Source organism: Leptonychotes weddellii, chromosome 12, assembly GCF_054177405.1.
Source record: "Leptonychotes weddellii isolate Sample4059 chromosome 12, ASM5417740v2, whole genome shotgun sequence".
NCBI classification, from domain to species: Eukaryota; Metazoa; Chordata; class Mammalia; order Carnivora; family Phocidae; genus Leptonychotes; species Leptonychotes weddellii.
The window spans coordinates 41,482,954-41,510,792 of record NC_138380.1 but is presented as its reverse complement, the minus strand read 5'-3'; the positions used below and the strand labels follow the sequence as shown (position 1 = coordinate 41,510,792).

Genomic DNA, 27,839 nt, shown 5'->3' with positions numbered 1-27,839 from the left:
GAGAAGAAGGCAGCAGGGAGCTCGACGTGGGGCTCGATCCCAGGACCCTGGGACCATGACCTGAGCTGAAGGCAGACGCAGAACGACTGAGCCACCCAGGCACCCCACATTGTCAGCTTTTGAACCTTTTCCCATGAGGTGGTTCAGAGCAGACCTTGACACACTGGAAGTATGAATTGGGATAAGATTTCTGTATAAAAGAAGAGTGGCGATGGAGTGATATTTTGAGTATATGCGCAGGTATGTTTTTATTTCAAGGTGAACAGGTGTTTTGAAGAGGATGCTTTGGAATATCTTCACTGTAACCGTATGTCTGGGCCAATAAACTAAAAGTATAGCTAAAATTATAGAAGCATTTAAAGAGAAGTACTAAAAACTCGTGCTAATAAAATGAAATTTTTATCTTAGTATTTTACATACCAAGATAATATGTCTAAAGTTTTCACCTATAGATAAAACGTGTCTTTTAGAGGCAGTAAACTTTTTTATGTGAGATGGGATTTTATGGTCCTAAAAGTGTTTTTATTTCATGATCCAATCAGCTAAATTTTTCCTTTAGTGTTACAGTGAGCTTATGGGGTATAAGTAACATGTGTTTCATCTCATAGTCAATATACATGTTGGTCTTAAACAGCATTTCAGTTTCCTTACTTATGTATCAGTGTTATCTTTTTATTGATTTTTTTTTTTTTTTTAATATATAGAACCTTAGTTTGGTGGCAGCTGCCCTCACAAATCTTATAAATCAGTGGAATCTGGGGCGCCTGGGTGGCTCAGTTAGTTAAGCAACTGCTTTCGGCTCAGGTCATGATCCCGGAATCCTGGGATCGAGTCCCACATCGGGCTCCTGGCTCAGTGGAGAGCCTGCTTCTCCCTCTGACCCTCTCCCCTCTCATGCTGTTTCTCTCTCTCTCTCTCAAATAAATAAATAAATAAAATCTTTAAAAAAATTTTTAAAAAATCAATGGAATTTGTCTCTATGGGTCTCGAAGAGTCATTTTTACAAATGTACAGACATGGAATATCTTAACTCAAATTTTTGCTTCTGTGCTGATTGCTCTTATTTGTCAAATGATAAATTCCTCCCATCCCTTTTGCTGTCTTAGATTAAATGTGTGGGTTTGAAGAGAATTTCTTGTTGTTAAAACATTTATTTATTTATTTTTAAAGATTTTATTTATTTGTCAGCGCACAAGCAGGGGGAGCGGCAGGCAGAGGGAGAGGCAGGCTCCCCGCTGAGCAGGGAGCCCAATGTGGGACTCGATCCCAGGACCCTGGGATCATGATCTGAGCCGAAGGCAGATGCTTAACCAACTGAGCCACCCAGGCGTCCCGGTTGTTAAAACATTAAAAAAAAAAAAGCAACATATAGCAGCACATACAGCATTTCTGATGTTCTTCAGCCTAAGAATTTAATGGACAGCCCAAAATAGATACACATAACAGTCTAAGGTTTTGATTAGTTAGGAAATTGTTTACTATTTTTATTGGAGGTTGTTAGTTACTTAGGGGAAGGTTAATAGGTGTGTAGGTGTTACATGTTGTGTGTGTTCTGTACTTCGGTGTGGTCTTTATTGTGGAGGGAGAATGACTGTTACGTGGTGGCTATTTTTTGTGACTGTTTTAAGCTTTAATTGGTCCTTCTGTCCTTAATCTATTCTTTTGCAAAACACTAATTTTAGGAGTTTTTAGAATAGTAAGTGTATGAAAATGTATAGCAATGTAAAGCAGTGTTCCTGGGGAAATGGGTGTTGTATTTTGATTTGTATTAGTATTATGGACCACTGCTTAAACCTTATGCATCTGCTTCTACACAGGTTTTCTTGTCTTTCCAAGATGCTTGAAAAACTGAGAGGATATGAGGATCTGTCTTTGGAAAAAGAAAAACAAAACTGCAGGCATATTCAGCCAGAAATCTGAGTTCTGTGAGACTTGGTAATGCAGAGATGGACAATCAATCATACAGGGGGATAACCCTGCTGAAGAGAGGACAGTTGCCACAGAACTCAGTGTACCAAACATGCATATAAAGGACACACAGGGATTTTGAAAATGCTGCACATCCCTTAATAGTCATCTACATAGGTAACACTGATAAACGTTTTGTATTCAGACGCCAAAGTTAACTGATTTAGAAGTTGATTTTATTAAGTTCTGTAGAGCCGCGCAACTAGTTGTGTTTTGACTTGTTTTTTAGTTGGGGGTCACTTTATTTTCCCCAAGACGATGTTTCTGCATTCATCTATTCTTAAACTGAAGACCACATAACGTACTTCTTATAAATTAAAGTCTTAAATGTGAAACCAAGAAATGTAATCAAGCAGTAAAACATTGTCTGAATGTAGACCATGATCTCAAGTTCTTCAGTTTTTTTTCCCCCAAGAGTGGAAAATAGACTTCTACATAGGAGAGCTAAAGTATGTTAATATTTGAAATGAAAGGTGTAGCAGTACCAGAATGCAGTCCAAAGAGTAAATCAAGTTACATAATTGCATTTTAATGAACTAAATTGAATTGCGATTTATTAAATGTATTTCCTCCTCTTAAGTAAAACTGCTCAATAATCATTAATGAATCATCTTGCAGCTATGCAACTTTAAAAAAAAAAAATACAAATTACCAATTTTAAGTGCTGCCAGCTATAATAACTTTGTTTTAACGGGTATTTTTATTTGTTCTTTTCATGTAATTATTTTATTGTGCTTTGCATCTCCAGACAGTTTTCCCACATTTGGGTAGAATGTTTAGCAGGTTGTAAACTTAGTAACTTATGAAAAGGGTAAAATATAATTTTCTTGAATGGCACTTGGAATAATTTGAGGGACATTTTATATACTTTTAAAAATCAATTTAATTGGGATGCCAGATTTATAGCAATTTGCATCTTTAATTTTCCAGATAATCTGGAGGTTAGTGTTTGATAAATGATTTTTTAAAGCAAATATGAAGATTTTGTTAATTTATAATTTATTAATGTGTTATTACTGTAATTGAAAATGTTATAGAGACTTTTAAATTCAGTCTTGTGTAGAAGGAAATGTATTAAGCAAAATTATGTGAATAAATATTCCCACAAAATACATTTGAATGGTTAAAAAATACTGGAAGAGAGCAATCAGGGCTACAATAGTGAATGTCTTTTTTTTTTTTTAATATAAAAAGATACCAATAAGTAGATTTCATATTTTCATCATATAGGGAAAATGTTATCAGTGAACATTTAAGCAGTGCACTTTACTTGGTATAATTGAAAGTTGCACAGTACTGTTTCCTTATTTTAAACTGTATTTAAGTATTTGCTTTTCTATTTAATGCTGCTACTCTTATTCTCAAATTTTTTCCCTATTTCTGCTTCTGTTTCATATTTTTTGAAAGGGCATGTACAGGAGCAACTGCTGCTACCCAGAAAAATTGGTGTTTTAGAAGCAATTAAAAGAATTTTTCATTGCTTTTTGTGTGATCCTAGACCAGATAACATTTTCCCTAAAGTTATGCTGTGAAATGCCTTTAGTTATGCTGCAATTGACAAAAGCATCCAAAACCTCAGTTGTGACCACAGACAGCATGATTTCATAGGTGCTTTTTAAACCAGTTATGGGAAATACTCTTCCCTCAAGGAAAATATTCTTTCCTTAAATTTTTTTCTGTTATCATGAAATCTTAATACGAATCCATTTTGTTTCACATTTTTAATTTTGAAAGCTTTCACACATAGACACATACCCACTCCCCCCCAGGAGAAGCCTCAAAGAATAGTCTGTGAATGATTCATTTTTTCTACTACTGGTATATTGTTATGCTAAGAATTATTTTGTTGTCTTCTGTTCTTGAAGGCAGAGATTAACTCTGGCTATGGTAATTACCTATTAATATTCTCCTGGAAGTTGATTTTCAGATACGATTTACTCATGGACTTTTTAATTTCCTAAGCTTATGCTCTTTTCCTTGTTTGTCTGTACCGTACTCTCGGTCTCTCGCTCAGCCTCTGATTGTCATAGGGTCCTGTGCGGCAGCTGCTACAGTGGGAGCCCTGTGCTGTAGAAGAAAGTTCAGTGTTTATTTGTGTCGAGTGCTATTTGATTATTATATTTGTCTAGAACAGTATTTACTTAAAATCTGTTTATAGCAATCCCTTTTTTGTTAAAATTGACAGAGGTTAGCATTTTTTTACTTTAAGTTCAGTCTCCATCAGTGATTCCCTAAAAGAGAAATTGAAAAGAAAATGTTTTTATAGCCCAGATACTCTGGTTTTTATTCAAAGTCAAAGTTGCTACTCTGGAAAATATTACAATATTCTACATAATGTGGCTTACAATATTTGTAAATCTGTACGTGGACACGGAATAGTGTAAGTAGGATATAAAATCGCATTAGATATATTTAAGTACGTAGCTTGAAACTACTGACAACTGAATATTATGGAGGCAAAATAAAGATAAACCTAGACACCCAAGTTGGTGGTACCTTTCTAGAATCTTTGTAAATACATGTTTTCCAATAAGATCACACTTACATATTTAGAAAGCAATATGTTCTGAAATTTCACTTTAGTGCCACTCTTCATAATGGGTTTATTGCCAATTTTGACTCCTCGTTTTACTTTGATCTGGCTCTTTGGGTTTTGTTGTTGTTGCCAGAATGTATAAGAGATAGTAAGATTATTCTATCTTACTTCTTGACTTTTTGCCAGAGAAATTAGACTAAGCCTCATCTTAATCTCTGTTTTTCAGATCTGGTTATAAATCTGATATAGATTGTATTTTAAGAGCAGTGTTTGTGATTGAAATATAAATAATGGTTTCTATAACTGATTTTTTTTGTGATAGCTGAACCACATTTAAAAGGCCATGTTGCTAACTTGCATGCTATATGGGTTTTGGTTTCTTAGTGCAAGTCTTATATTTCTTTTAAATGTTACACTGTTATTTCAGTTCTCACCCACTAAACACTGTATTAGAATGTAGCCCAAAATGCCTGAGGGTGTGGCACTGTTAGCATATTTGCAATATGTATTTTGAAAAGATTTCAGGTTAAAAATGTATACATGAAAGTGGCATATTCCTTTTCAAAGCTTATTTTACTTTCTAAATTTGGGTATAATGAAGTTTAAGAGCAGTTGTTTAAATTAACTCCCTATATAGCAAGACTAAGAGATACTTCTTTAAATGAAAAAGACAATAAATTAAATGTAAATATTACCTAATTTTATATACTAACTTGGAGAGTTGAAGAAAGGAAATTTCCTAACAAGGAGCTACTACATTCGAACAAAGCATGAAACTCTTTCTAAAAATTCAAGAATAATTGAATTTTGTATCTGATTGATAATCCATATTATGCATCAATAATATCCAAACCATCTAATTTTTTTCCACAGAGCAAGTTTCCATATAAATCAGATTATTGAGAACTTTGTAAAACTGCATAGAGGTAAATGTTGCTTATTAATTGTGAGTACAGTTTGTTAGTTGCGGGAAATCTTCTCGTTCATTGGGGCCATTTTCTTGCAGTTGGATCTATCCTGAGGTGAACTCAATACATATTGACAATGTGTTAAATGTGAAGTGTCCCTTGTTCTTGTACAGATACTAAGTTTAAAAAAAAAAAAAAAATTCCAGCATGCCGGTATTTTGTCTTTGGCCTATCACCCCACAACCCCTTTTTTGAAGTGTGTAACTTCTGATTTTTTCTTTGCTATATTGTGAATAACAGTAGTTAAATTATCTGTTTTATTGTCTACTTTTCTTCTCTATCCAGATCTTTTCATTCTGAAACTAAATTGCTCCTTGGTTTTCTTTAGAGGAAGTTGCTACATGGTAATACTCCTACTAGTGATTCTTACTGGGGAACAGCTGAATGGGTACAACTTTTGGTAATAACTTACCCAGGCAGTACTTTGAGTGCCATATTCTGTGAGTGCTGTGTTTAAGTTAGGAAGCTGAATGTTCTTTTTAAATCACAGAATTCCTGAATTGAATGGGAAATACCTGGTCTTTGAAGTTCAGCTGATTCTCTGGAAAGAACTAAAAGCATTGAAGAAAACCAGATATGTTAATATTAAGTTTTAGCTGAAACATTATTATACTTAGGGGGGTTGGTTGGTATATTTTCAGATACTTAAGCCATCATTAATTGTAGACCAGTGGCTAATAATAAGATAAATTGTTGGTTGCTTGTTTATAGAGAAGCAAAGAGCAGTATGGCATAAACTCACATCCCAGAAATAAAGGAAAAATTTTAAAGTGATATTGTAGTATCTGTCAACCAACACTGTGCTTCTTAGCTCTGCCCTGGACTGTGAGGCACCTGTCAGGACCCCACATCTTAGAATATGTGACTGATTTCTCCTATTATAAATTTTCATGCCTTCCTTTTTGATTTGATATGCTGAGATTGATAGGTACCAATGGTTTAATGTTTATAAACTTACAGTTTGCCTGTGCCCTCTTTCCAGTGAACCTGGTGCTAGCATTTTGAAAAGGTTACATTTTAGTCAATAGCATTTTGGACACCTGTGTGCATATGATACAGTTAACAGACCCTATGGGGAGATAAAAAGAGATTTTGGAATTTGATGACGGTATTGGTCTTTATTACAGAAATCCATTACATTTTATTTCTTTGCAATGACTGAGTATCAGTTTCTTAGAAAATCACAGTAATAATATTCATTGCTTTGTTCATGGTTTCAACAATGACTCTTCTGTAATACCTCTTACTTTCCTCTATTAGAAAGTACTTTCCTATTAAATAAGGTATCAGAAGCATCCATCACAAGAAATACAGAAAGTGTATTAGGAACAACTTGTATTAGTATGTTCTAAACTAAAATGGAACAATTAATTACTGCCATTTTAATAAATAAAACTTCCAAATGATCTTGCCAAATTATCCTGTTATTTAGAAATAGAAAATAGAATGTTTTCGAGGGAATTTGTCATATCTGCTGTAATGTCTAGAAGTTGACAGTATATTACAATAAAACAGAATTATCTGATTGCTGAAAGGTTACCATGAATTAACTGTTTATTTTTGTACACCCATTAAGTTAAACGTCTAAAATAGCTTGAGAAACAACTATGGTGGTAATGAACAAAGAGGTCTTCATTACCATAACCAGAAGTAAAAATGTACTTTGAAATTTCTACTGTGAAACCTATTTGTACATTTTTTAATTGAAATATGATTGTAGTAGAGCTCTTAAGCTTTGGGGAGGGATGGTCTGTCAATATGTAATCATAACTTTTAAAAATTTAGATTGTATTTGGTAATATTACGTTATGTTTTAAAAAGAGGAGTAATCTTTTGAAGCGCAGTTTTCATGATGTAAGAGGTATTGAGCTTTGTAGCAGAGTGGTTAAGAACACAGTTCTGGAGCCAGACTGCCTGGTTTTGCTATCTCTTTGACATTGGGCGAGATGGTTAACTTCTCTGTGCCTTGCCTCTGCCTATAAACCTATAAAAAGAGGTGAAGAAACTACTACCTACCTCAAGGTTGTTGTGAGGCTTAATGGGAAAGGTACATGTATGCACCAGACACACAGTAAACAATAATACTAGGGGTTATCATAGACAATAAAAATATCTGTGCCCATCTATGAATAAATAATTTTTGTTATTCTCTCCAGTCACGAGGTAGCAGAGTAATGTCTTAGACTTTAGCTGATGCGTTTAAGAAACCTACGTATATAATAGAAGACATTGTGGATTCTGTTCTTCCTTCTTGCTAAAATCTAGAGATTTACTGTCCCAGCAATTCTGTATTAAGCATACTTGGTTCTGTGGACTGTTAGGGACCAAGAATAACAGAAATCTAAGCTAGCTAACCTCTAAGACCTTAATCTTTAGTGGGGGAAGCAAATAAGTAAGCAAGCATATAATAAAGAGTAGTAATTGCTGTTATGGACATGTACACAAGGTATAGTAGGGGTAGTGAGGAAGGTCACTGGATTAGGCAAGAGAATGATGAAATAAAGTCTTTAAGAACAGATCATACATAACTCCAGGGGATATGGATAAAAGGACATGTGCAGTGGGAGGTTTGGGAAGGGTATTCCTAAGGCAGAGAGCATAGCACATACAAGCAGGACATTCTAGGAGAGTTGCTATGTCTAGACTGGTAAGCAGATAGCAAAGCACGAAGGGATATATGTGCCAAACTACAATTGGAGGATTTTTTTTTTTTTAAGGTTTTATTTATTTGACAGAGAGAGACACAGTGAGAGAGGGAACACAAGTAGGGGGAGTGGGAGAGGGAGAAGCAGGCATCCCGTGGAGCAGGGAGCTCGATGGCGGGGCTCGATCCCAGGACTCTGGGATCATGACCTGAGCCGAAGGCAGATGCTTAATGACGGAGCCACACAAGCGCCCCACAATTGGAGGATCTTAAGCAGGAAAAAGACAGATTTACTCATCAGATTAGAGAAGAATGAAACTAGAGGCAGAGAGACTTTGTTAGAAAATGGATAGCAGTTCAGGCAAGATAGAGGCAAAACTAAAGGAATGACAATAGGGAAAGGAAAGATGAAGAACTTAAAAATTTAGAGAGGAAAATGAACTCAGCTTGGTAATCATTTACATGTGGGGGGATGAGAGACCAGACCAGGACAACTCCATCTGTACTTTCTCCACATCGTGAAGGGTTGAGTCTTAAGGACAGAATATCTCTACTTGGGGAAAGCTGATTATGTCAGAAATATTCCTGGAGAACCTGAGATAAAGAACACCAAGTCTAACATAAAGAAATTAGATCTGAAATGGGAGGCAGAGCCTTGAGAAAGAAGCCAGACAGGAATAGTTGGCAAGTTGTGAGAAGGCAAAAGAATATACGTGGGGGGGTGGGGGGGGAGCTGTAAGGGTTCGGGAGTTGTCTAGCCACAAACGTTGCCAACACTGTTAGAAGAGTCAGTAAGTGCTTGATAAGTGGGGTACGCTGTACCAGTACAATGACATCTAGGTTGGTTGAGTTGGACCTCCCAAAACCCCACCCTCACATTCCCCCTTAACTTCAGATGCCTGTTGGAATAGGGCCATGTTTTCTCAGGTTTGCGTAGTGAAATGCTAAGATGCATTCTGAAATATGAGGTTTTCTCTCTGGTCCTTTTGTCCCAGACCCTTTGCATTATGCTCGTCTTCTTAGCCACTCACAGCAGAAGGAAGGTATTATTGGAAGTAGAATACTTGTAGAATTTGGTATACAGGAAAGATGGATGCTACTTTGCGATAGGTGAGTTAGGCTGAGCAAGAGGAGGACCAGAAGAGGTTTATTAATTTCTGGAAGGCTATGCGTTGCCAGTGGGTGCTTCATGATTATCTTTGTTCAGTGAAGGACAGAAAAAGAGGACTGATAAGCTTATATTTAGTTCCTGGAGAAGCAGCAGAAACCCTGGGATATCCTTGTATTATATTAGGTCAGGTAGTCCATTCTCCTCACAGATTCCCTAATCTAATACAACATATCTGTGGGGACACCAAACTTTCACAGGTTTCTCTGAATTGGTTCAAAGATGCACCGGTAGATAACTTGGAACTTCCTAGACCAGGAATTCCTACAAAGCAAGGCCTGTTAGAATAATAGAAACTTAACACCTTAGAGGGAATTGTCCTACAATGTAAAAAAACAAAAAAACCTTATATTCAAAAATATAACTGCGTGATTTAAGATTTGACTTCTCATGTAAAATAAGGTGAGGATACTTTTTCTGCAACACCTTAATGATGCCATAATTTTAAGACCGTTGTTAAATTCTGCCATATAGTGCCTTACTCATGTGGTTCTTTTCCATGGACTTAGGAATTCAGTGTTCATTATTTTATGAGAGTTAAAAAGTACCTGACCAAAAAATAACTTCCCAACAAAGTCAGTATAAGACTTAAATTCTTTCTGATTGGCTTGATAATTTAGTAGCTGGGTAACTGAAAACAATCTATATACTGTTAGCAATGGAGATTTATATTTCAGAAAAATACCAAATAACTGGATGTCCTGAACATTTTAAGGTAGCTCATTTATAAATTAAAGTGTTACTAAATCTGTAAATGTTAAGGATATTTGTTATCCAAATAGAGGATATCCATCAAGGGGGGGGTCAAACAGCATACAGTTCATCACTGTTGGAGTTCAAACATTGCAAAGGCTAAAGGCCTTCCTAGGTCTTTAAATATCCAAACTATTGTCATTTTAGCATGTAATTGGTATAAAAATTGTCAGATATTTTTAGATGTTTTTTCAATTTTTGAAATCTGATGTATATTATAGCACATCTGTATTTGGAAATAGCCACATTTTAAGTGCTCGAGAGCCATATTTGACCAGGGGCTGATAGGTCTAGATGACTCTGGGAGGTTGGTTTTCCACTCTAATCTATCCTCACCTAAATATTTTTGAAGGTCCTATAATTCAAACTTGGTAAAGACCTTGGTCTCTGAAAGTTAATTAGGTACAATGCGTGACCAGAGCTAATCCTCTTTTGTTACTAAACTGAGTCAGAGTTCCCTAATTTTTTCAGTGAGACCGGAAATACCTTGAAAAGGTTGATGATTTAAGGAATCCTCTTTATTTGCTTTCACAAATGTCACTGGCTTTGTTATGACTACAGAGTTTTGGTAAAGATGCACAAGCTCTGAATAACTGAGGCAGTGTTATAGTTAGGAGTTGGTGTGTTTGTGGTGACCAACAGGAATTGTAAGCAGTGCTGATGAATAGCTCTAGTCCGAGTTGTCCCCTGTATAGAGCCCTGTGGGGACAATTGTGTGAGTTTCAGGCCTTCTAGCAGTAGTCAACTTTGTACCACATCCATGCTTAAACTGCTAAATTTGTCCACCAGACCCTCATTCACAAAACCGAGACTCTTCCAAATCCTTAGCTTTGAGAGTCACCAGTGGTGAAGTCTGAGCTGTCTTCAGTAAGCTGCTCCCTGCTTGTGTGGGAGTTCTGTGCTCAAGCGCCCTGTTAAAAGGGGTCAGGGGTTGAATTGCCAGGGAGTTTGTCCACAAGGATGGCTACACCATGGGAAAACAGGTATATTGCACGCTTCAACTTTGGGATCCCTGCAAGTCAGTAATCCTTAAAACTTGACTGAAGATTAGATCAACTTGGGAGGTAGGAAGGGAAGACAGTTTTTTAAAAAATGTTAAGGCCTTTACCCCACACCAGAGACTCTGAGTTAATTGTTGTGTGTGTGGTGTGTATACAGCCAGTCTACGACTTTATCTGGGGTTTTCTCACACCCCAAACGGAGTGTCAGCCCTTGGGGCGGGGAGCGCCAAGCATGTCCTAGACCTTTACCGCTAACATCTCGCTACATGCCCTCTAGTTCTCTTTGCACAAACTTACGGCTCTTTTTGACTGCGAAAACCGTGCCTGTATCTTTACCTATTCTTCCAACTCCATGGTTCATAGAATAAATTGCCTGTGTCAGCCAGGCTGGGGTCCTTGAAAAAAAAAATTTTTTTTCCGTTTTGCACACCGAAGTCTGTAGATTGCTAAAAGCCCTTTCTGCCTCCAGAACTCGGCTCTGATAAATCAAAAGCCTTTTAGCTTTCAGGTTCATGTTTCTTCCTTTGGCTTTAAAAAAAAACTTTGACATCAAAGTTGAGCAATGATGTCTTGCTTTTGATTCTTGTCTGTCCCTCCTGAAGTAGCAGCTGCCCGTGAGTCACTGAGTGAGTGGCCATAAGCACCAGCAACAAAAGGCATGAAAAATGCGGCAGTTACTAGTTCAGAAGTAGCATTCTGTTACACCTACCGCAATCACCAGAAAGCCACTAGAGGTAACTGTGAGTATGTGAGTAGCTGTTGTGTGATGTTCATTCTCGGAGCTCTGCTGGTAATCTTGAAGTCTTCTCAGCCTGAAGAAGAATGTGTGGGAGTTACTTGAACTGGAACGCAGGGTGAACTGAAGTGTGGGTTCATTCATGTAGCACATATTTATTGAACATTGGATAGAAGTACAATACTGTGTGAGACACTGCCTGGACACTGATGTGGAAAAAAGAGAGTTTCTACCCTTAGGGAGCTTACGATTTCAGTATTTTTAGCAAAGGCTGGTGATGAGGCATGGCATAGCAAATATATAAATAACGTGGTGTGTGAAACCTAGTTTTTGAATAAGCATTTGTGTCGGATCTGTCAAGGCGTAAGATTATTAAAGTCCTTGGAAAACACTTTATGTGACTGTGCGTCTGTTAACAGTTTCATGTTGGTGCCAGCCTTGGTATGTGTCAGTGCTGCTCAAACAGGTGAAAAGAGATGAAAGTTCTGCAAACACGAGGATTGCAGGAGAGGCAGGAGAGGCAGACAGATTTGTTAGCTCATTTCCATTTTTCAGAGGCCTGGTTCCTCGATCAGAATGGTGATATATTTCTAATGAGATTTTTTTCTTCGCAGCTTTTTTTAAAAGCTCCAGTAAGTTACAATTTGCACACGACAAAAACATTCACTGTAAGTGTCGTCTGATGAGTTTGGATACATAGATACACTTGTGCAGCCATCACCACAAGATAGAGAACACTTCCGTCACCCCTCCAAAGGTACCCGAAGCCCCTTTACACCCCATTCCCACCCATCCACCGTCCACCCCTAGGCAGCCATTGATCTGCTTGTGTCACCGTAGATTAGCTAAAACATTCAGTATGTCCTTTATTTGTGTAAGGCTTGTTTTGCTCAGCATATCTGTGAGCGGCATCAGTGTTATTGCTTGAATCAGTTCTTTTTTGTTGCTGAGTAGTATCCCATTGTATGACTATACTACAGTTTGTTAGCCACTCCCCTATTGGTGGGCACTGGGCTCTTTCCAGTTTGGGTTATTATGAATAAAGTGGCTGTGAACACTGATACATAAATCTTTATGTGAACATGTGATTTCATTTCTCTGCAATAAATACCTAGGAGTGGAATAATTGAGTCCTCTGGTAAATATTTGCTTCACTTTCTAAGATACTGCCTAACTGTTTTCCAAAGTGACCGTACCATTTTCCATTCTCCCCGGTGCTGTGTGAGGATTTTCCCACATTATTGCCAATACTTGCTGTTGTCAGTATTTTGAATTTTGGCCATTCTCGTGGGTATGTAGTGGTATCTCGTGATTTAGTTTGAATTTACCTAACCATTAATGATATTAACATCTTAACATTTGTCATTCCTATCATTCTTTTGGTGGAAGGTCTGTTGAAATCTTTATCCCATTATGTTTAAGTTTTGTGGGGGTATAATTTACACACCATAAAATCCATTCATTTAAAGTGTTCTGAGTTCACCCATGTTTAGCATGCATTCGTAATTCTGTACTTACTTTTGCTGCATAGTTTTCTATTATATGGATATACTGCATTTTTTCATTCATCAGTTGATGGAAATTTGGATTGTTTCCACTTTTTGGCCATTATGAATAATACTGCTATGAACATCCACTTCAAGTCTTTGTGTGGACATAGGTTTTTTTCATTTGTCTTGGGTAAGTACCTAGAAGTAGAATTGCTAGGCAAGAAGTTTGCCATCATTCTTTTAAAAAATTTTTTTTAATTCACATGCCATAAAATCTGCCATTTTGAAGTGTACAATTCAGTGTTTTTAGAATGTTCACAAGGCTGTGCAGTCATCACTGTCTAGTTTTAGAACATTTACATCACTCCAGAAGGAAACCCCATACCCGTCAGTAGTCATGCTCAGTTCTCCCCTTGCTCTTGGGAATCACTAATCTACTTTGTCTCTCTTTGGATCTGCCTATTCGGGACATTTCATTAAAAAGGAATCATACGATTTGTGTCCTTTTGTGTCTGGTTTCTTTCATTTAGTGTAATATTCTCAAGGTTCATCCATGCTATACCACATATCAGTACTTCATTTTTTTAAATGGCTGAATACTATTCCACTGTATGGATACATCACATTCTGTTGATGGACATTTGGGTTGTTAACACTTTTTGGCTATCTTGAATAATACTGCTACGAGCATTTATTTGTGCACAAGTCTTTTTGTGAACAAATGTCTTCAATTACCTTGGGTTAGAATTGCTGGGTGGGATGTATGACGACTTTGTGTTTAACATCATAGAAACTGACAAACTTTTTCCAAAGTGGCTGCACCATTTTACATTCCCACCACCAGTGGGTAAAGGTTTTAATTTCCCCACATCCTCACCTGACACTTGGTATTGTCCGTCTTTTTTAACATAACTATCCTAGTGGCTATGAAGTAGTATCTCGTTGTGGCTTTGATTTGCATTTCCCTGACTAATTATGTTCAGCATCTTTTCATGTGCTTATTGGCCATTTGTCTTATCTTTGGAGAAGTGTTGGTTCAAAATTCTTTCCCCATTTTAAAATTATTTTTTTATTACTGAGTTTTAAGAATTTTTTTAAAGATTTCTTTATTCCAGAGAGAGAGTACGAGTGTGCTCACACGCATGGAGCAGGGGGAGGGGCAGAGGGAAAGGGAGAGAGGCAGATTCCCCGCCAATCACAGAGCCTGACAGGGCTCCATCTCATGACCCTCAGATCATGACCTGAGCGGAAACGAAGAGTCAGATGCTCAACTGACTGAGCCACCCAGGTGCCCCTTAAGAATTTTTTTAATATGTTCTGAACTCTAGACTTTTGTCAGATACATGATTTGCAAATATTTTCTCCCATTCTGTGCATTGTCTTTTCACTTTTTTTTTTTGAGAGGGACCTCTGCAGCACAAAAGTTTTCATCTCGATGAAGTCCAATTTATCTAAATTTTTTTCTTTGACTGCTTGTGCTTTAGGTGTCTCTAAAAAACCATCGCCTCATCCAAAGGTACAAAGATTTACACTTGTTTTCTTCTAAGAGTTTTATAATGTTAGCCCTTACATTAGGTCTTTGATCCATTTGGAATTAATTTTTATGTAAAATGTGAGGTGTGGGGGTCCGACTTCATTCTTTTCCATGTGGATGTCCAGTTCCAGCACCATTTGTTGAAAAGACTCTTCTTTCCCCTGTTGAAGTATCTTGCCTCCCTTGTTGAAAATCAATTGACTATAAATGTATGGATTTATTTCACAACTCTTAGTTTTCTTCCATTGATCTTTGTCTGTATGCCAGTACCAAACTATAATCTTGTTAACTATATATTTGTAATATGTTTTGGAATGGGGAAGTGTTTTTGGCTTAGAAATGGAAGTGTTTCATGTCACTTGAACTAAAAATTAGGGAATGCCAGTTTGTAAAATATTAGGGTAGCTTTACATTTTTGCATAAACTAAATGATGGTGTCATACAAATAATGGGAAAGTTCTCAACTGGGCATTTTTCCCTTACTCGAGTTGATCATAATCTTGGCTTTACAGTATCTTTACAAATACCTTCCTGCCCTTTCCCTTGGATAGCGGGGTGAAAACTGAAACCATGTTGATGGTTGCTGTTAAGTATTTGACTGTCAAGTTAGTATATAGCTTTCTAAAAATCCTTCTTTGAGACAGTTCCAAAAATAAATACATTAAGTACTTACACAGTCAAAGGAAATGTAATATTACCTCAAATCCCACTGTAGATAGATAATCACCCTTAATACTTGGTGATTATACTTATCAACCTGTTTAATTTTCTTCATAGCACTTAGCACTGTCTGACCTCATCATATTTGCTTATTACTCTCCCACCGGAATGTGGATTCCATGAAAGCAGGGATCTTTTCTGTTTTGTTCATTGCTATATCCCCAGAACCTAGAACTGATTCTGGTGCATAGTAGCCACTGAATAAATATTTAAGTCGGTGACAGTGTTTTAAAGTATATCATTGTGGTAATTTTTTGATGTGTTAACTTTTGTTGAGATGTTGTGTGAAAGAAAATTATCCACCAATATCTCTGAAATTAGAAATTAAAAATATATAATATATATAATTCAATATAAAATGAAACTGTGCAGTCATCTAATGCTGGGGGCATAGGTTGACCACGCCTAAGCTAGTCACATCAGCCTTTTGATCTTGTTCAAGGTTTTGTGTTAGGATATTCTAATGAAAGTGATAACTTGTATTTGGAGCGTTCTCTGAGCGCCTTCCATTGTGCTCAGCACAACTATCTCATTTAATCCTTACAACAACCCTATCAGAAAGGGATTTTCATCCTCATCTTCACAGATGAGGAAACTTGAGGAGATTAAGTGATTTGCCCCAGAGCAAACCAGTGGTACGTAACTGAACTTGAAATTATGAATACAAATATCAGGATTCCTGGCTCCAGAAATTTGAAAGTATACTAGCAGGAGTTTGTAGAGCGTTATAAAGGCAAAGCTCACTGATCTGCCCTCGTCCCCACGTTCCCTATTTTCCTTACCCTGCTCTAGAACAACTACCTGACAAACTTTGTTTATTTATTGTCACTCTTTCTCCTTCCAGAATATAAGTGCTGCGAAGTCAGATTAGTCTGTTAGTTTTGTTCACTGTTGCATCCATGGGGTCTAAAACACTACCTGGCATATAGTTGGCTCTCAGTAAGCTAAATAATAAGACTAACATACTGGGGAAGTGTGACAAGGAGGCAAATCTAGTGTAAGGAATATTATCTTTTTACATTGGAGTTTATGAACCAAGAAGCAGAGATACAAGGATATTCACTGGAGGAATGGAGGTTATGACCGTCAGAACTCAAATCCAGACCATTGAGTGTTAGGACTTCTAAGGTGTAGGCTTGGGTGGGACTGGAGTCGGGTGGATGGGGCAGTGAAGGGGCTTCCTTTTTTCTTGTACTCTTCTGTAAGATTTGATTTTTTATCATATACATCAGTTACTTAAGTAATAAAAGCATTTTTGGACTTCAATTTCTGGTGATGGCTGACTAATGTTGATTTAAAAAAATAAATGAAAAAATAGAAACTCCCAGGTCACTTTTTGGAGGAAAGTCTGTAACCAAGTGGGTTAATAGAACATTGGAACAAGAAAGCTACAAGAGTTGTGATCTGTAAAAGAGGGCTGTGTTGGTGTTCTTGGAGCAGGTGAGGAAAAGAAATAGAAAAGGCAATTTTCCTGGGAGTTTTGTGCAGATTTGCTTTCCTGAAGATTAGCTCCTTAAGTACGCATAGTTGGATGGGCCAAGATTCTCAGGATCTGAGCTTGACAGAAGCACAACAATCTTTGGACAAAGGCTCATCCCAAGCCTTTAATGCTTTTTCAAGGTTAATATGCAGCAAACAAAGATTCTTGCAAGTTATGCAAACAACCTGAATGTGAATGAGAATCAACAGAAATCAGAGATTACATAGACTGGTTACTATAATTGTCATTTTTTAAAGTTTACTGAGATACAATTTACATAAAGTAAAATTCACCCTTTTTAGTGTGCCGTTGTATGAATTTTGATAAATGTGTGCGCTCACATACCCGTCAACACAAGATAGAAATCAGTTTATTACCCACAGAAAGTTCCCTATGCTCCCCTACCTCCCCCAGCTCAAGCCTCCAGCAGCTACTGGTCTGTTTTCTTCCCTATAGTTTTGTGTTTTAAAGAATGGCCTGTGGGCGCCTGGGTGGCTCAGTTGGTTAAGCGACTGCCTTCGGCTCAGGTCATGATCCTGGAGTCCCGGGATCAAGTCCCGCGTCGGGCTCCCTGCTCAGCAGGGAGTCTGCTTCTCCCTCTGACCCTCCCCCGTCTCACGCTCTTTCTCTCTATCTCATTCTCTCTCTCAAATAAATAAATAAAATCTTTAAAAAAATAATAATAAATAAAAAAAAAAAATAAAGAATGGCCTGTAAATGAAATCGCATATGGTATGTAGATTTTGAGCCCACTTCTTTCACTTAGCTAAATCACTTGAGATTCATCCATGTTGTTTTATGTATCAATAGTTTGGTCCTTTTAATTGCTGAGTAGTAATCCATTGTGACTGTACCATGTTTTGGTCATCATTTACTAGTTGAAGGAGATTTGGGTTGTTTCCAATTTTTACTGATGACAAATAAAGCTGCTGTTAACATTCACCTAAAGGTTCTTGTGTGTGAACAGATTTCATTTCTCTTGGGTGCCTTTCTAGGAGTGGAATTGCTGGGTTGTATGACAATTATATGATAAACTTGACAAACAATTTTTTGAAGCGGTAGTACCATTTTGCATTCCCACCACAATGTACAGGAATTCCAGGGGGTTCACGGCCTCACTGGAACTCAGTATTGGTTGGGGGGGTGGGGGGTGGTGGTTACGGTTTTACTTTGCTTTTTTTGTTGTTTATTTTTGTTATAGGGTGTGTGGTTTATCTCATTTTTTATTTCCATTTCCCTAATAACAAATGATGTTGAATTATTTTTTCACATTCTTATTTGTTGTCTGTGTATCTTCTTTAAAAGCAAAGGGTTAAACTCATACACATTTTTTTTAAAACTGGGTTTTGTTTTGTTTTTTTAGTTACTGAGTCTTGAGAATTCTTTTTATATTCTGAATACAAATCATTTATCAAAAACTTGATTTGCAAATATTTTCTTCTGGTCTGTGGCTTATCTTTTTATTTTGTAAACATTTCAAAGAGCAGAAATTTTATATTTTGATGGCAGTCCATTTTTTTTTCTTTTACAGATCATGCTTTTGGTGTTGAATCTAAGAAATCCTTGGCTAACTCAAAGTAACAGATTTTCTTCTATCTCTTCTAGAACAGATGTGAGCAAACTTTTCCTGTTAAGAGCTAGATAGTAATTATTTTAGGCTTTGGAGGCCATAGAGTCTGTGTTGTAGCATGAAAGCAGCCGTGAACAATGCAAAAATGAATGGGTGTTCCAGTAAAACTTCAGTTACAACAACAGGTGACAGGTCAGATTTGGCCCATGAGCCTTAGTTTGCTGACCAATGTTGTAGAAAATATAGGTGTTATATTTAGTCTATGCTCCATCTCCAGTTAATTTTTAATGTGCCAAGTATGGGTTGAGGTCCTTTTTTTCTTTTTTTTGCCTCTGTATGTCCAATTATTTTAGCACTGCTCGGTTATAAAGACTATTATTTCTCCAATTATTTTTATACTTTGTCAAAAATCCATTATCCATACATGGGTGGGTTTATTTCTGGATTGTCTATTCTCTCTGTTTCTGCCCTTTACTAACACTGTGCTGAGTACTGCTAATAGTAAGTCCTGAGGTTGGGTAGTGCAAGGCCTCCAAACTTCTCCTCCCTCCCCCCCAAAAAAATTTTTTTAGTTTTTCTAGTTTCTTTGCAATTTTATATAAATTTTAGAATCAGCTTGTCAATTACACAAAAACTCTTACTGCTATTTTCATTGGGATTGCATTGAATATATAGATCAATTGTTACAGTCTTTTATAGTATTGACCCTTCTAGCAACTGAACACAGTATCTGTTCAGTTTATTAAGATGTCTTCAGTGATTTATAGTTTTCAGCATACAGATCTTGCATATAATTTGATAGATTTATACCTAAGTATTTCGTGTTTTTTAGTGTTACTAAAAATGATACGGTTCTTAGAGTTTTAATTTCCAGTTGTTTACTACTATTATGTAAAAACAGTTTATTTTTGTACATTGGCTTTGTATCCTGTCATCTTAAACTCACCGTAGTAGCTTTTTTGTAGATTCTTTGTAGTTTTCTGTATACATAATCATACTGTCCAAAAATAGAAAATATTTATTTCTTCCTTTCTAACCTGTGTGTCTTTTATTTACTTCCTGGGGTTTTTTGTTTGTTTGTTTGTTTTTATTGTTTGCTCTTCTCTCCCTTCCTCTTCCCTTCTTTGCTTTTCTCTTATTACATTGGCCAGGGTCTCCAGTATGATTTGAATGGAAGCCCTAAAAGCTGAGAACTTTGCTTGTTCTTGAACTTAAAGGAAAAGTATTCAGTCTTTCACTATTAAGTTTATGTTAGCTGTAGGGTTTTTGTAGATACCCTTTATAATAATGAGGAAGTAGTCTTCTGTTCCTATTTCCCAAGAGGATTTATCACAAATGTATATTGAATTTTGTCAACTGCTTTTTATCTATTGAAATGATCATATGGGTTTTCTTTTTTAAATCTACTGATATAATGAATTTCATTGCTTTTTGAATGTTAAAACCATACTTTTGTATATTTCTGGATTGATTTGCTAATGTTAAAGAATTGTTTGCATCTATATTCATGAGGGGTATTGGTCTGTAGTTTTCTTGCAGTATCTTTGGGTTTGGTATCAGGGTAGTGAAGGGCTCACTAAAAGAGTTGGGAAGTGGTCCTTTCTCTTTACTTTCTGAAAGACTTTGTATAAAAGGCTATAAATTTTGCTCTATGCCCTGCTTTAGCTGTATCCAACAAATTGTGATATGTTGGTTGAAAAGAACAGTGGAAACATGATTGGCTTAAGGATTGAGGGTAGACCATACTGGGAGTGTAAATAAAATTTATCATGTTAGATAAATAAAGTTTATCACATTAGGGACAACTGCTTGTCCCCTAAGGCAGGCAGATTCACTGAGTGAAAATAGAGTTCTTCCAAATCAAGCTGGAAAGTCTCTGAGGAGAACACACTGACCATTGCCCCAAGGATAGACCCAGGATTTGTTCCCACTTCTAATGAGCTTGTAATGTGTGTACTATAATAATTTCAGCAAAAGTATTTTGTTGACTTGAGATTAGATTCCTGTTTTTAAAAGGCTGGAGGTTGGGGTTAATAAATATGAGAAAAATTAAAATATCAGAAAGGACCTGAGGTATATAAAAAGTAACAGCTGTTCATTTTTTTCATCAGTGAGTTCAGGTCGGGGAATGAAAATAATCTGGCAGTCCATTAGATTTAGAGCAGTAGCTATGGACAGAGAAAAGCACAGGCGTTTTGCCTTTTCTTATGTCACAGGGAAGGTGGGATAATGAGAATACAACAGTGAGAGAATGTAAAAGCATTCTGTGAAACCATTAGGCGATTGCTAGAGGGCACCAAAGTACAGTAGTAAGTGTGATTTGCAGTAAAGCAAAAAAAACCCCAAAAAACTGAATATCAGAAAATTCATCTTGTTCTGTGGTGCTGGGTGGAAGTTGTCTGCTCCAAGATTATCGCTTGGATCTGAGGGTCTTGAGTTCGCAGACTTCATCTGAAGATTATCTGCTCCTTGAGGATTTTTAAGATTCAAGAACTCAGGATCTCCTGGAAAGACCTATTTCATCAAGATTCAAAGGTACTTTTTCTCTGATACTATATCGCTATTTTTTTTTTTTTAAGATTTTATTTTTTTGACAGAGTGAGGGAGCACAAACAGGGGGAGTGGCAGGCAGAGGGAGGATAAGCAGGATCCCTCTGAGCATGGAGCCCTAGGTGGGACTGATCCCAGGACACTGGGATCATGACCTGAGCTGAAGACAGACAACTAACTGAGCCACCTAAGTGCCGCCCCTACATCACTTTTTAAAATTTCTCTCAGGATTTTTCAGTATTTGTTCTTTTAGCCTGTGTTTAGAAAACTAAAAGGAGCTCTCAAAATAGTTTCAAGTGAGTTAAAATTTGAAGTACTAAACAATTCAGTTCATTCTATTATTAATCCTTTTATAAGATGAAGAAGCAAATTACAGGTTGTAGCAATTCCAGGATATCCAAAGAACATTTATTTTTTTAAAAGATTTTATTTATTTATTTTAGAGAGGTGGGGGAGCAGAGGGAGGACAAGCAGACACCGTGCTGAGTGTGGAGCCCGACATGGGGCTCAATCCCATGACCCCCAGATCATGACCTGAGCTAAAATCGAGTTGGCCACTCACCTGACTGAGCTACCCTGGTGCTCCAAACATTTAGTTCTAAAAGACACATTGGTAGTTTTACTATTCTCCAGTTGGAGAAGGCAAAATAAAGAGGAGTTGACCTAGAGACAAAATATAAACATAATTAAGCATCTAAATGCAGGAAATCTTTTTTTCTCCCAAGATTTTTACTTAAATTCCAGCTAGTTAGGGGCACCTGGGTGGCTCAGTCAGTTAAGTGGCCGGCTCTTGATTTTGGCTCAGGTCATGATCTCAGTGTTCTGGGATCTAGCCCCGCATCAGGCTCTGTGCTCTGTGAGGAGTCATCTTGAGGATTCTTTCCCTCTCCCTCTGCACCCCCACCCCCACCCCGCTCACCTCACTCACCTCACATGCTTGTTCTCTCTAAAATAAATCTTTAAAAAATAAATGGCAGCTAGTTAACATACACTGTTGTAATACTGGTTTCAGGTGTAGAATTTAGTGATTCATCACTTAACATACAACACCCAATGCTCAACACAACAAGTGCCCTCCTTAATACCCATCACCCATCTAGACCATCCCCCACCCACTACCCCTCTGGCAGCCATCAGTTTGTTCTCTGTAGTTAAGAGTCTATTTCTTGGCTTATCTCTTCTCCCTCCCCCACCGTGTTCTTTTGTTTCTTAAATTCCACAAATGCATGAAATCATATGGTATTTGTCTCTCTGACTGACCTTACACTTAGCATAATACTCTAGTTCCATCCACATCATTGCAAATGGCAAGATTTCATTCTTTTTGATAGCTGAGTAATATTCCATTGTATATATACCACATCTTCTTTATCCATCAGGTGATGGACACGTGGGCTGTTTCCATAGTTGGGCTATTGTTGATAATGCTGCTATAAACATCGGGGTGCATGTACCCCTTCGAGCCTGTATTTTTTTATCCTTTGCGTAAATACCTAGTAGTGCAATTGCTGGATTGTAGAGTAGTTATATTCTTTATTTTTTTTTAAAGGATTTATTGATTTGGAAGAGAGAAAGCGCAAGCTGGGGGAGGGGCAGAGGGAAAAAGAATCTCAAGCAGATCCTGTGCTGAGTGCAGAGCCCAATGCAGGGCTCATTTTCAGGACCCGAGACCACGACCTGAGCTGAAACCAAGAGTCAGACACTCATCCGACTGAGCCACCCAGGCACCCCTATTTTTAACTTTTTGAGGAACTTCCATACTCTTTGCCAGAGTGGCTGCACCAGTTTAAATGCAGGACAATTTCACAAGTTGAAAATGTAAAAGCAGCAGCAATAAGTGATGATGATTATAAGAAATTTCATTTTGTTCAAAAGTAGGAAACTGACAGCTTTGGGCTCAGGTCATGATCTCAGGGTCTTGGGATCAAGCCCTGCATCGGGCTCGCCACTCAGCGGGGAGTCTGCTTCTCCTCCTCCCTGTGCCCCCTGCTCCCGCTTGTGTGCACTCTCTCTCAAATAAATAAAATCTTTAAAAAAAATAAACTTTGTGTTAAAATAATTTATAACTATCCACAAGTACAGAGATTTCACAGTGTGTTTAAAAAGAAACTAGAGGTGCCTGGGTGGTGCAGTGGGTTAAGCCTGCAACTCCTGGGCTCAGGTCATGATCTCAGGGTCCTGGGATCCAACCCCACAACCAGCTCAGCTAGGGGTCTGCTTGAGATTCTTTCTTCCCTCTCCCTCTGCTCCTCCCACTTGTGCTCTCTTTCTCTCTCTCTCAAATAAATAAATCTTAACAAAATTAAATAAAATAAACTCTACTATGTTTGTACAGAATGAATTGGGTCATTTCACAGAAAGAAACCCTAATTTTAATATGACTCTTGTTATATCAAGTGATGATTTGCAGTGAAGGGTTTGTATGCCTTCCCTTAATGCACCTTTCTCAAGCCCTCCCAAATATTTGTTTAGACGCATGTAAACACTAAGATTACAGTTTTAATTCAGCTTTAAAATACAGTTGCCTTGATGAGCATATTAAATAAACATGTATATTGAATTTACCATCTTAATAAAATTAACAGTTCCCTTAACAAATAGACCACAACTATTATCTCATATGTATGAGATGTATTGTTTTATGACTGTACTATAGCATAGTCTCAAACATTTTATTACTTAATACCTTAACCAAAATAACACATTTTGTTTCTTCCAAACACAGAACTAAAAAAAAAAAGGAAAGAAAACATAAACCTATTTTTTTTTACTCCATTGCTATACATTTTGCATCTTTTAAAGATTTTCTGATATACAATTAACCTCTGTATTCATAAACCAAAAATTCATATCATGTCAAAAGTTCTAACTTTCCTACTTTTTGGATCTGATAACCTAGTAACCAAGATCATTTATTCAAACAGTTAGCTTTTCCTCCTGTATATTAACAAGAAAAATTTAAAGAGCCATTATGTATAAAGCTTGAGACTTTTAAAAAAATTGAATTTTATCTGGACTGTATGAATATGTGAATAACAACAGAATACTTTTTGATCCATTTTTGATTTTTTATTCCTAAAGTCTTTCCAAGAGAAGGGGAAGGAGAAGGGAGGGGGAGAGGAAATGAGAAGGGGCCAGCTATAGGTAGATCAGATGGGGGCAAAGTTAACCTACCACTTGATAATTTTATAATTCTGAAAAATATACTTTTATAATTATAGAAACAGTTGTAGGATTTATAGTGTAACTGGTGTCATTTTGAAAGGTTTCTGTCCTTCCATCAGAAATAATCCACCTGGTGGGGGTGGGAGGGCTGGCTGACTCAGTCAGTAGAGTGTGTGACTCTTGATCTCAGGGTTGTGAATTTGAGCCCCATATTGCGTGTAGAGATTACTTAAAAATAAAATCTTAAAGAATTCACCTTGTTAGGCTAAGGGAACCATTGGGATTTGGATACTACAGGTTCCCTTGGATCTCCTTTATAATCACTCAGAAGATCTAGTTCTTCCTCTTTGGGGCTAGAATGGCACAGTTTTCCAGAGACCTTTTTGTTTACAGTATCAAGTTTCTGCATCTCCTGGACCCACCAAAAGAAGTCCTGCTTGATAGTGCTCAAGAAAGTTTGGAGTGTATGGGCCAAGATGGGATTTGGGAAGTCCTTAACAATGACACAAAGATCTGAATGTAACTAGGATCAGAAGTTGACACATTAGGAAACATGAGGGACCTCTTCATATGGAGGTTGCAATTTTAAGGGACTTTGAGTATGGATAGTTCTGAAGATGGAAAAGGAGGGAAGAGAAAGGAAAGATAAACAGGAAGGTGTGGAACAGGATTTAGGTGGATCCATATGTGAGGCAGATTTAAAGTTTTTCATATCTCATTGGTCTAGGTAAACAATTTTAGGGAAATTTTAGAATCTAGATTGTATTTAGAAGCCTTGCCATCAGTTTCTTAGCTGTATTTTAAAAATAATTTTTTTTAAGATTTTATTTATTTGAGATAGCATGAGCCACGAGGCGGGGGAGGTGTGGAAGGAGAGGGAGAAGCAGATTCCTTGCTGAGCAGGGAGCCCAATGCTGGGCTGGATCCCAGGACCCTGGGATCATGACTTGAGCCAAAGACAGATGCCTAACTGACTGAGCCACATAGGTGCCTCTAAAATAATTTTATACTCGTAAGGAATTACAAAAAATAGTAACAAGAATTACTGTGTACCTTCACCCAGCATTCCCCAGGTACCTCAGTGGTGATGTCTTGTATAAGCATAATTCATTATCAAAACCAAGAAATTGACATTGGTACAATATTTGTAACGACAGACCTTATTTGAATTTTTGTGTAGTTTAATGGAATTTTATCACATATATAGATTTTTAAAAATATTTTTATTTTTAAGTAATCTCTACACCCAATATGGAGCTCAAGCTCACAACCCTGACATCAAGAGTCTGCATGCTTCACCAACAGAGCCAGCCAGGCACCCCCTGCTCATATATATAGATTCTTACAATTACTACAGCGATCAGGATACAGAATTGTTCTATCACCACAAAGAAACTCTCTGATGCTAACCTTTTTATAATCATACCTTCTCCATACTTGTAACCACTGGCAACCATTGATCTGTTCTTCATCTGTGTAATTTTGCCATTTCAAGAATGTTATGTAAGTGGAATTATACAGTATATAAACTTTTGAAATTGGCTTTTTTTTACTGAGCATAATGGCCTTGAAATCCCTTCATGTATCAATAGTTATTTGCATGTATCAATAGTTATTTGCATGTTGCTTGTTATTGCTGAGTAGTATTCCATTGTATGCATGTACTACAGTTTATCCATTCACTTTTTATAGGACATTTTGATTGTTTCCAGTTTTCAGCTATTACAAATAAGGCTGCTATAAACATTCATGTACAGATTTTTATGTGGATGTGTGTTTTCATTTCTCTAGGATAAATACTCAGGAGTATGATAGCCGAGTCTTGTGGTAAGTCTATGTTTAACTTAATAGGGAACTGCCAAACTCTTTTCTAGAGTAGCTGTACCATTTGATATTCCTACCATCTATGTATGGGAGATCTAGGTGCTCTATATCCTCACCAGCCATTAGCATTGTAGAATTTATTTTATGCAATTCTAGTAGATGTATAGTGGCTTTAATTTGCATTTTTCTAGTGGGTAATGATGTTGAATATCTTTACATGTGCTTATATTACCATTAAATACCATTTACCATTTGAATATCCTCTTTGGTGAAATGTCTAAGTCTTTTGCACATTTTCTAATTGAATTTTTTATTTTCTTACTGTTGCATTTAGAGGGTTCTTTATATATATTCTGAATATAGATTTCATGTCAGAATTGTGAATTGCAAATATTGCTCCAAGTCTATCTCTTAACAGGGTCTTGCTCAGAGCAAAAGGATTTAGTTTTGATTAAGTCCAGTTTATTGGTATTTTCCTCTTATGGATCATGATTTTGATGTCATGTCTAAGAATTCTGCTTAATTCATAAGATTTTCTCCTATGTTGTCTTTTAGATTCATGGTTTCACTTTTACATGTAGATTTATGATCCATTTTGGGTTAAGTTTTGTATTAGGTGTGAGGGTCTAAGTCAAGGTTCCTGTTTATGCCTAAGAATGTACGGTTATTCTAACACCATTTGTTGGAAAAAGCAAAAACAAAAACAAAACAGAACAAAAAAAACCCATCCTTTCTCCTTCGACTTGCTTTTGCCTTTTTGTCCACATCAGTTGGCTACATTGGGTAGGTTATTTCTGGTACTCTTTTCTATTGATCTGTGTAATCCACATTACCACACTACCTTGATTACTGTAGCTGTATAATAACTGTTCGAAAATTGGGTAGTGTGATTCTACCAACTTTTCTTTTTTTCCCTTTTTATTTTCTGTTTTTTTTTTTTTTTATAGAGAAATAGTTTCTCTAGAACTACAAAAAAACCCCTGAGATTTCATAAAGTTGCAGTAAGCCTATAATTCAATTTGGGGAAAATTGGTATCTTTAGTTTGTTGAATTTCAAAACATAAACATACTAAGTTTCTCTATTTATTAAGGTCTTTTAAAAATGTTTTTATCAGAGTTTTGCAGTTTTCTCCATATAGATCCTGAACATATTTTGTTAGATTTAGACTGAAGTTCCCTGTCTCGTTAATTTTAGCCATTCTAACTGGTATAAGGTGGTATCTCATTGTGGTTTTGATTTGTATTACCCTGATGACAAGTGATGTGGAGCATTTTTCATGTGTCTGTTGGCCATTTGTGTGTCTTCTTTGGAGAAGTGTCTGTTCATGTCTTCTGCCCCATTTCTTGACTGGATTATTTGTTTTTTTGGGTGTTGAGTTTGATAAGTTCTTTATAGATCTTGAATACCAGAGAGGGAGACAAACCATGAGAGACTCTTGACTCTGGAAAACAAACTGAGGCTTGTGGAAAGGGAGGTGGGTGGGGGCATTGGGTAAGTGGGTGATGGGCATTAAGGAGGGCACGTGATGTGATGAGCACTGCGTGTTATATGCAACTAATGAGTCATTGAACGCTACACCAAAAGCTAATGATGTACTATAGGTTGGCTAATTGAATTTAAATTAAAAGAAAAAAGGATTTAGACTGAAGTATTTCTCTTTTAGGGGGAGCAATTATAAGTGGTTTTGTGGTTCTTAATTTCAGTTTTGATATGTTTGTTGCTGGTAAACAG

The 27,839-nt window shown here is 36.9% G+C and overlaps 1 protein-coding gene across 1 annotated transcript in view; it reads left to right on the top strand.

Moving 5' to 3' along the window:
* Positions 1-17,946, top strand: part of ZNRF2 (zinc and ring finger 2) — a 103,123-nt gene extending 85,177 nt beyond the window's left edge. Inside the window, exon 5 of the mRNA XM_081800330.1 lies at positions 1,818-17,946. The gene's annotated coding sequence lies outside the window, so the exon portion shown is untranslated. The remainder of the gene's footprint in view (positions 1-1,817) is intronic.
* Positions 17,947-27,839: the final 9,893 nt, after the last annotated feature.